This window comes from Motacilla alba, chromosome 7, assembly GCF_015832195.1.
Source record: "Motacilla alba alba isolate MOTALB_02 chromosome 7, Motacilla_alba_V1.0_pri, whole genome shotgun sequence".
NCBI classification, from domain to species: domain Eukaryota; kingdom Metazoa; phylum Chordata; class Aves; order Passeriformes; family Motacillidae; genus Motacilla; species Motacilla alba.
Window position 1 is genome coordinate 1,746,308 of NC_052022.1, and position 10,317 is coordinate 1,756,624.

The window sequence follows — 10,317 nt, forward strand, 5'->3', positions numbered from 1 at the left end:
AGGAATTATCCAGAGCATCCAACAGCCCTTCCCGACCCTCTGTGGCACTGCTGTGATAGTCAGAGAATCACGGAATTGTGGAATTCCAGACTGGTTTGGGTTGGAAGGGATTTAAAACTCATCTGGTTCCATCCCCAACACCTTCCCAGTTTTCTCCAACCTGTCCTTGGACTCTTCCAGGGATGTGTCTGTGTCTCCCCAGCCTCACAGGGAACAATTCATTCCCAATTTCTATCCTAAATCTCCTCTCATTCTGTTTTAAACCGTTCCCCCTTGTCCTGTCCCCCCTGCCCATGGAAAAATTCCCTCTTTATATTTTTTTAGAAGTTTCCTTTATCTATTACAAGTGCAATGAAATGATGCCTGAACACCCCAATGCATGGAGCATTATTCCCATTCCCTGAGGCTCCAGAATCACCTTTTCCACATGGAGCACCAGCTCCAAGATCAGATGTTGGGCTTGAAACTGGTTTTAGGGCTCGAGAACAACAAAATTCCTGTTGTTCCCTGAATTTCCAGGGCTTTTCCTGCCCTCCTTCCCTTCCCCTCACAGCTGCTCACTAATGGGAAGCAGCAAGTGGATTTTTCCCTCCTCCCTGACTTATTGCCTGCGTGTGTTTGTAGGCTCAGGATATTACACCGGGGATCTATGGATTGGTTTATTCGGTTTATATGGAATTTGGGAGAGCAGGAAACACATTTAACTCCAATCACCCTGGGAACAGGTCACACAGCCCGTGGAGTCATGAACCTTTCATAACAAATATATGTGGCCAGGTGTGAGGGAAAATGGATTCCATATGTGCCACATGGGTCGGGCCAGGAGAAATTTCCTCGAAGCCGTAAATGGGATGCGTGTGGATTTCTCCACATCCATGGAATGAGGGGCAAGCCAAAATGGATCCTTTCCTGCCAGTTTGGTTTGATAGGATGAGTTTCGGATTCTCTTTTCCAAACAGCCCCCAGGCCTCTGGGCTCTCCTAGAGACAAACCCATGGATTGAAGGATTCCCAGCGGGAGTGGCGCTGCCTTTCCCAAGGGTTTGGGCTGTGCTCTTTATCTGCTGGCTGTCACCATGCCACTGGTCACACATGGAAGGGAAGGAGGGCTTGAGGCTCTTGCAGGTTGTTCCAGCACATAGGAGAAGATCTGGGAGGCAAACTGGGAGCAGCGGGATACGGCTGTCCGAGCTGTGCAGCTCTATCCATGAAAAAGGGCGGGATTCCAACAGCTCTTGTGCTTCCAAGCTCAAATTTTCCCATCAAATATCACCTGTGGCACCAGAATGAGAGCGAGGCACGTTCTGCATCCATGTGGGATGAGCTCCTGCCGGGCAGGTTTGGGATGTGGGCAGTGGGGAACACCAAATCCCTGTGTCCACCTCCGGTCAAAGCCTGGATCTACAGAAACTGCATCACTGAGGGCTGGATCCTTTCCCATGGATCCCAGGAGCTCCCTGGGCATGGGACATCCCATGGAGAGGGGTCACAGGCTGCAGAGCTGTCCTCTCTGAGGGTGGCACTGAGGACAGAGTCTGCCACTCCCCAGGGTGATCCCAGGAGTCTCCTGAGCCATGAGGGGCCTTTTCCAGCACGACCCCCAGGCCTGGGGGTGCTCAGAATCTCACGGAGAATCAAAATCTCCATGTTTAAAATGGAACCCAGGCTGGGGGCAAGTTGGTGAGGGCTGAGATGTTCACGGGGAATTCAGCCATGAGACAAAGGTGGAAAACAGTGGTTGTAGCCCCTGTGAATGCCCAAAAAATTAAATTGGGATGGGCTAACAGCACTTCCCATTCTGTGGATGTGGAAGGGGAGCAAATGGTAGGGAAGAACCCATGGATATAGGAATAACCTCGTGAAAAGATAACTGGGAACAAACTGTGACAGTGCTGGATTAAATGTTTTAGTAATAAACATCAGCTTTTCTCTGCAGTGGAGAAACTGAGGTGAAGAAAACAGATTTGTAAATAATATCTTAGCAACTGGACATGATGGCTTTAAAGTCCTTTCCAACCTAAAGGATTTTAAGGTCCTGTGACTGTGAAATCTTCTCCCCAGCCAGCAGCAGGTCTGGACCACACCACAGTGTTTGTCCAAGAGCTCTGCAAAGCCCAGGGAAGAGAGATCATGGAATTTCAGACTGGTTTGGGTTGGAATGGACCCTAAAGCTCCTCTCATTCCACTCTTGCTATGGGCAGGACACCTTCCACAATCCCAGGGTGCTCCAACCTGGCCTTGGACACTGCCAGGGATCCAGGGGCAGCCACAGCTGCTCTGGGCTCCCTCACAGCCAGGAATTCCCTCCTAATCACAAATCTAACCCTGCCCTGTCAGTGCGAATCCATCCCACTTGTCCTGCCACTCCATGCTCTTGTAAAAACCTTGTTTTACCACGTTTTTTCCTGGATTAGCTCTTGCAAGTGGCTTTTTGGTGCTTTTCCTTTTCTCTGCCCCACAAGGGGTCTGGATGCAGATGTTAAAGTGCTCCAGATGTGCTGTGCTCACCTGCAGCCAGTGCTGGGACCCCATGGAGTGATAACATCGTTCCCAGTGACCTCCTGACGAGCAATAAGGGCTTGGACATTTCCCCTGGGAAAGAAGGAACAATGCCACAGGAAAAAAATAAAGGTTGAGAATAAAGTGGTTTCAGGAAAAGGTTATTGACTCACAATTGTCCTGAGGGCTCAGAGCAAGAGGGAGGAAGTTTGGGCTCCCCAGGGGCTCTGCTTGTCCAGCCCAGCCCATCCCACTGGAACCTGATGCAGGATTGGGAGGGACCCCACTTTCAGTATCAGCTGTGTGTACAAGCCTCACACTCTTTATTTTTGATATTATTGCATTAATTACTGTGGAATTTCCCTGTTCTGGGCACGATCCGCCCTCCAACAGTGAATTAATTCCAAGAGCTGGCTGTGGAACACTAGCAGCATCCAGCAATTCCAGCAATGCTCCATTCACCCGGGGAGCTGCCCAGAGAAGGAATTTAGAACTGGGGAATTGTTTAGGTTGGAAAAGATCCCCAAGATTATCAAGTCCAACTTCTTCCCCGGCACCGCCAAGGCCACCACTAAGCTGTGTCACCAAGTGCCACATCCAATTTAAATAGTATGGAATTTATGCATAAAAGTGACACCAGGTGCACTCCAGGGACTGAATTCCCCCTGCTTGGCACTAAATAAATTACAGAAAAAGGGGGGAATAACCTCATGGGGTTTATCTTTAAGGAACCAGCAGCGGGCACAGAGCCTGAAGCAGTCACAGGCAGGGATTGGGATGCTGGATCAGAGAATCCCAAACTGGTTTGGGCGGGAAAGGATCCTAAAGCTGATCCAGTTCATACCATACCGTGGGCAGGGACACTTTCCACTGTCCCAGGGTGCTCCAGCCTGTCCTTGGTCACTTCCAGGGATCCAGGGGCAGCCACAGCTGCTCTGGGCACCCTGTGCCAGGGCCTCACCCCACTCCCAGCCAGGAATTCCTTCCCACTGTCCCACCTAAACCCATCCTCCTGCAGCCCTGCTTTTCTCATTTCATTTATTATTTCATTTAAAAGGGAAAACAGTCTCTCTGCTTGTCAGAGCAGCCCATATGATATGAAAATATTCACAATATTCCTGCAAAATGTGCTGTTCACCTCGGGCTGCATCTGCAGCTCAGATTCTGACAGCACTTTTGTCAGCAAGGGTTTTGTTTGGGGTTTTGCAGGGAATTTTCCAAATTTTACCTGCTGAAACCTATGGAATAGGTCTTGGATAATTTGTTTTCAAGGGCAGGATCTCCAAGCAGATAAGAAAGTGTGTCTGAGGGGAAAACACCAGGACTGAGCCCAGGGAAAGCCACTCCAGGGTCTTTCCTGGCACCGTCGGCTCTTCCCTGATCTCTCCAATTCCAGTCATCCCAGCCAGTTGCAAGAGTGAAATAAACAGATGGGAGAGTTTTTCCACAAAAATGCAAATAGGTTGTAAAAATGTCTGCAAAAATCTAAATACTTGGGGAGAACGTGCCAGTTGGGATGAATATTTTGACAAGGAAAAGGGGAAAGAAAGAGGGAGAAGGTAAATGATGTCAGAAGGGATTGTTTGGGTTTCCCTGATAAAATCCTGCAGCAAGAACTAAAGTTTATTTAATTAAGGCTTTGCACCCTATTTAATAATATAAATGTCTACACAGAACTAAATTCACAAGTCAAATTGAAATGGGCTTCAATGCTGCTAAATCAATTTATTTCTTTAATATAAACTGAGGGGGTTTTTTAATATAAACTGGGGGGGGAGTTGGGAGGAGAGGATTGATTTTTCTGGGAAACATGACGCTAAAGCTCTGGAGTGTTGTCCCCCAAAGAAGGAGAACCTCCAGATATTTAGGTGCTGCTGCAGCTCTGTGAGGCAGAGTGTGGCCAGAAATTCCTGCTGGATTTTGCTGGGGAGGAAACCAAACCCTTCAACTTACTTTGCTGTAATTTTTCCAAGTAATTCGATTTTTTCCGAATTTTTTTTTTTAGGTTTTTTTTTTCTTTCCCAAACCCAAATCTTAAAGGTCTTTTCCATCCTAAAGGATTCTGTGATTCTGTAAGGGAGGGGTCTTCTTGTGGGCCTGGGGAAAGATCCTGTCCTGCTGGGAAAGCCTGGCCAAACTGGGATGTGATCCCAGATTTGCTGATTTTTAGGGTGAGGGCTGCCCACATGAGGGGGTTTGGATGGCTGGAAAACCCTCGGAATCCCCCGGGAGCAGCAGTGCAGGAGGACAAGGAGGGTTCCCAGCCCCAAATGCTCAGCCCAGGCCCAGGCCCCTGCAGAAAACGCAGCCAAATATTCTCACTACAAACCTGGCACTTCTTGCTCAAAATATCCGGGACCTCCCCACTGGCCTGGCTGCTGGGCAGGGCTGGAGAGTGCTTTCCATGGGGGAATTGCCCCCAAATCCACCCTGAGCTGCCCTGGGCCAGCCTGAGGCCGTTCCCTCTGCTCCTGTCCCTGTTCCCTGGGATGATCCCAAATCCCCCCGGCTGTGCCCTCCTGGCAGGGAATTCCAGAGAGGGAAAAGATCCCTGGGGATCCTCCTTTGCTCCAGGCTGAGCCCCTTCCCAGCTCCCTCAGGGATTCTGCAGCCCCTTCCCAGCTCCATACCCTTCCCTGAACATGCTGCCCCAGCCCCTCAGAGCCTCCCCTGCTCTGAGGGGAAAATCAAAAAGTGGGAGAAAACGTGAGGGGGAAAAAAAAGTGCAGGAACTTTGTGGAGGGCTCTGCTGCAGAGCTTTTCCCTTCTGGATCCTCCTTTGCTCCACGCTGAGCCCCTTCCCAGCTCCCTCAGGAATTCCCCAGCCCCTTCCCAGCTCCCTCAGGGATTCCCCAGCCCCTTCCCAGCCCTGCTCCCTTCAGGGTCTCTCCTGCCGTGAGGGGAACATCAAAAAATGGGAGAAAATGTGAGGGGAAAAAAAAGTGAGTGGAGTTTGAGGAAGGTCCTGCTGCAGAGCTTTTCCCTTCTGGATCCTCCTTTCTCCACGCTGAGCCCTTCCCAGCTCCCTCAGCTGATCCTGGTGCTCCAGCCCCTTCCCATCTCTGCTGTTCCTCTCGGGACATGGATCCTGCCATGGATATTTATGATCAAATTCCTTTACTCAGTGGTGAAGGCATCAGAGTCGTGGTCCTGAGGAAGGTGACGGTCTCTGGGCAGCAGGATTTGGTTACAAGGAGTTAGAATTGGTGTGAAATCTTCCCTGGAGAACCATCCTGAAGGGCTGCAGGGATGTCAATCCCAACTCCCAACCTCCAGCTGGCACAACTATTTTTTTTTTTGTGTGTGTGTGTGAAAAAATAGCAACAATTCCCTAATAAAATCATTTTAAGAGCAAGACATTCTGCTGAAAAAAAAAAAAAAAGGAAAAAAAGAAAACCAAACCAAACCCACTCATTCTGGGGGAACAGTCAAAACAATTATTAGCACAAATTTCCAAGTCATTATCTCGCAGGGTGACATGGCATGTCAGGCACAGCCATGTCACAACGTGCCATCCCCTGCTGCAGTTAATGGGAGGTGGCAGCCCCTGAGCCGGGCTGGGGACAGAGCTCTGCCCACCCTGGGGACACACTGGGAGCTCGGGGGGTTCGTCCCGTGGAATTTCACACTGCAGCTTTTCCTGGTAGCACCTGGAGCTGCAGCTGCACTTTGGGATGTGTGTGTAAATCTTAATTTTAAAAAACGGTGAGGGAGAGAAATAAACAAAAAGTGGGATTGGGAAGTGCAGCCAATCGCATTTGAACGCCCAATTTCGCCCTTTTTGGTGGTGCAGGCAGCTGGTGCAGCACCCCAGGGCTGGCGGCGTGATCCACATCCCAAAATCCCACCCCGAGGCACGGTGGGACTTGAGCAAAGGGGAAATCATCTGAAAGAAAGTTTAAGAATTAAACTGGGAAAGCTTTTCCAGTGGCAGAATATTGGGAGGACTCAAATCCCTGCTCTGTGCGTGGAGTTCCAGCAAAAACAGTGCCAAGAGATCCCAATCCGACGGCAGCTCTTGGCACTGGGGCTTTCATTCAGAGCAGGAACAATGAATTTGCATCCTAGGAAACAAATGCACTCCACATGCCCTGAAACAAATAAATGGAGATATTCCTTTCTTCCACAGCCAGGAATCTTAATCTTGCTGATAAACAAAGCAGAGGGAAAAAAATGTCTCTGAATGTTTTCTGTGTTTTCTTTAGACAGAGACCTGAATGCTGGGGAGAAAATAAAGTGAGCTTTGTGCAAGGAGAGCTGGTGACAAAGGCAGGGCCTTTGCTTTAGGGGCTGAGACAGTTTTTTTCCTTCCAGCTTCTGGTTTTCCTGCTGGAAAAGCAGCTGGTGACAGAGGGTGGGATCACCCCAGGGATGAGGGGAGCTTGCAGGTGTCTGCACCCCCAAAATCCACCCAAAAGAACCTGCCCTGACCCCACCATCCAAACCAGTACACTGACAATATTAGGACATCATGTCTGTTGTCATTTTCCTCCCATTCCCACATTTTCCTTGAAGTCAGGAAAAATTTCTTTGCTTTGGCACAGGGAGTCTCCAGCTCCGAAAGTGCCCCAAAAAAGGTGTGGATGTGGCACTGCCTGCAACACCCCAGGAGAAATCCCCTCAGCTATCACCAAGATCTTGTTTCCCTTCTACTGGCAGGGGGTTTTCACTTTTCCTTATGATTCTCCTTATCTCCCCTAATGAAATTCTTCCTTATTTTTTTGTAATTCCCCAAGACTGAGCTATTTCAGCCCATGTTCTGTGGCTTTTAGCCCTTTTGATTCTTATTTCTGTCATGTCATTTTGGGCAGGATGCCACCCACCTTCTGCCAAGCTCTGATTTGTAATTACAGGGTCAGAAGTTCATCTTCCTCCAATTGCTCTTCCCTTTGAAATTCCAGCTGAATTATCCAATTTCTTGACCCGGCAAAAGGAAGGTGCCCACCTAACTTTGATCCTATTTCACTTCCCTGAGATCCTTTGGCCCTCATTATAGGGAACAACAATTTCTAATGTTCCTTTCTCGAGCCTAAAGTCCTTTCTCAAGTCTAAAGTCCTTTCTCAAGTCTAAAGTCCTTTCTCAAGTCTAAAGTCCTTTAGCAGCTTTTCCCTTCAGGAGAGAAGGTTAAAACCAAGTGAGATCTGAGCTGTCCCAGCTCAGGGACAACCCAGTGGTTTTTCTTTCCCACCACCATAAAAAGGGAAGACTAAACCCCTTTCTAATGGAATAAAGTTGAATTCTCTCCAAGAAAAGCCTCCATCAAGGGGAACAGATTGCTCCCAAGCTCCTGCGCAAAGCCTGGCTGGATTGCGGCAGAGACAGAAATTCCTGGACTGCGGCTCAAGCTTTAATCAGGCAGAATTCCCACTGAACTCGCTGGGAGTTTGAAGTCTCAGCTTTGGCCCAGCACTTGCTGGTGGCTGCAGATCCCTCCTGCCCTGGGCTGTGCTGCTGGAAGCTTTCCCTGCTGCTCTCGTGCCGCAGGATGCGATGCTGCAGTGTGCGATCAGCCGCATTGAGATGCTCCATGCCAAATTATTGCCTTATTAATTAAAACACAAACTGTTCTGCTGCTGCTCCTCATGCAGCTGAAGCAGAGCTTGGATTTTTTTTTCCCCCTTCACATCCCAGCTCAGCCTCCTGCTCCAAGGACCTGGATTTTCTGCCTTGCTTCATCTTTGGATTGTGAGTGATGCTTGGTGTCCCCTCACCCCAGGGGGGGACAGACCCACCAGGCTGGGCCAAGGTCACCTGAGCGTGGCACTGGAACTCAAGAAAATAGGAATATTTTCTGTTTGGACAGGTGCAATAAATTAATCTCACATCTGGCCGAGCTCAGGCCCCGGCTCCGTCAGGCGAGGCCATCCATCAGCATTGGGAGTGCAGCATTCCAGGGTCAGGAGAGGCAGGAGCTGCCCCAGCCCGCTGCCAGCCCTCCTCCATCAGCTCATTTCCAGCTCCACGGAGCCAGGAATTCCACCCCCAGCAAGATCCTGGCGTGTGGTGGCTGGGAAAACCTCAGCTGACCTTGGGCATGGTGGGATGAGGACAGGTGGGATCCTGCTCCAGGCAGGGAATGCCCCAGGATGGTCAGGATGGGAATGCCCCTGGGATAATTGGTGGCTGGAGTTTTCCTCCAAGCCATCCTTCCAGCTGGAGGCTCCAGCCTCTGCAATTCCAGCCTGTGCCAAGCCAAGGCCAGAGCTGCTTTTCAGAAACAGCTGAGGAACACATTGAATTCCCCAAGAGTCCCAAAGGAGCCAACACCTCCAGGAGAGAGGCAGCTCGGGGTAGTTTTTGTTAAAAACCCCAAAAGCACAACCCCTGAGGGAGAGGTCCCACCACCACCCTCCCTCTGTCTCATTGGAGATTGGCTCCAAAGGCTTTTTCCTCCCTAAAATCAGGAGAAAAGAGAGGGTTAAAAAACGCTCTTGTTGGATTTTCACAGCCACTTCCAGGACTGTGAACTGCTTTGGAAACGTGGATTTGAACATGTGCTTATCATCAGCTGTGACCTCGTGCAAGCCCAGAATAAAAACCCCCAGTAAAAGTGCCCTGACCTTTAATTCTCCACCAGAGCCTGCAGTGCTGAGTAATTGCTCTCCAAGCCCGAGGTCTTCAGGGAGGTAGGAGCCAGATTCCTTCCTCTCTGCAATCATGGCGAGGAAAAAGGAACAAACAAACAAACAGGAAAGCTGCTCCCAGCTGGAGCACAGGTCCGGGGGGGGAATCCAGGAGTTATTTAAAGCTTGGAGAGGTTACTCCTTCCAGCCACGCTTGCTGGAGGGGAAGCGAGGCCAGTTATTATTAGCTGGAGTGGATTGAGCTGGGAGATTGCAGGATATTGCCAGGATATTCCCACAGGAGTGGCTGTTCCTTCACTTCCAAGGGTGTGAGGAGGCTGACGGGTGGTTTTGGCTTCTGGTGGCTCAAATCAGGTTGTGAAGCGGCTGCTGAAGCTTGAGGAACGTCACCAATTAAAAGAATGTCTCACTGAGGATCTGGCTGCCCAGCAGAGGTTTTGATCCCTGAAAGAAGCCTTTTGTGCCAAATAATTTATATGATAGTGTTAATTTGGGGTTCTCAGTGGCCTCTTTCTTAAATCTGCTGATCACACACCATAAACTGAAGGGATGGATCCCCGAAGTGCTGAAAAACCAGTGCAGAGAAAGAATTGCTCCAAAGATCTCCTTTTCTTCCCATGGTGTCTCCCAAATCCTGATGCTGGACCAGAGCAGCACATGGAACTGTGGATGGTGTCTGGAGAAGGGAAGGCTCCAGGCAGAGCTCAGAGCCCCCGGCAGGGCCTGGAGGGGCTCCAGAAGAGCTGGAGAGGGACTGGGGACAAGGCCTGGAGGGACAGGAGCCAGGGAATGGCTCCCACTGCCAGAGGGCAGGGCTGGATGGGAGATTGGGAACTGGGAATTCCTGGCTGGGCTGGAATTGCCAGAGCAGCTGTGGCTGCCCCTGGATCCCTGGCAGTGCCCAAGGCCAGGCTGGAGCAATCTGGGACAGTGGAAGGTGTCCCTGTCCCTGGCAAAAGAGCTGGAATGAGATGGATTTTAATGTCCCTTCCAACCCAAACCATTCTGGGCTTCCATGAAGTGGCCGGAGCTGAATCCAAGTCCCCAGCCAGCTCCATTCCCTCCATGGGAGTGGCAGGGCCCATTTGGCTTTGGAGAAGTGATAGTTCCTGTTAAAATCCAGCAGGGATGAGCCACCTTTCCTGGAGGAGCTCAGACCCCCCCTGGAGCTCCCATGTCACACTTCCCTGCTGCCCTGTGGGATTCTGCTCTCAGGTCCGTGCAAACATTCCCA

At 50.3% G+C, this 10,317-nt stretch overlaps 1 long non-coding RNA gene across 1 annotated transcript; it reads right to left on the minus strand.

Moving 5' to 3' along the window:
* Positions 1-338: 338 nt before the first annotated feature.
* LOC119703572 lies at positions 339-9,194 on the minus strand. The gene is made up of 3 exons (XR_005257663.1): positions 9,060-9,194; positions 2,508-2,591; positions 339-1,272 (listed from the first exon to the last, which is right to left on the minus strand). It is a non-coding gene; the product is annotated as an uncharacterized LOC119703572 (long non-coding RNA).
* Positions 9,195-10,317: the final 1,123 nt, after the last annotated feature.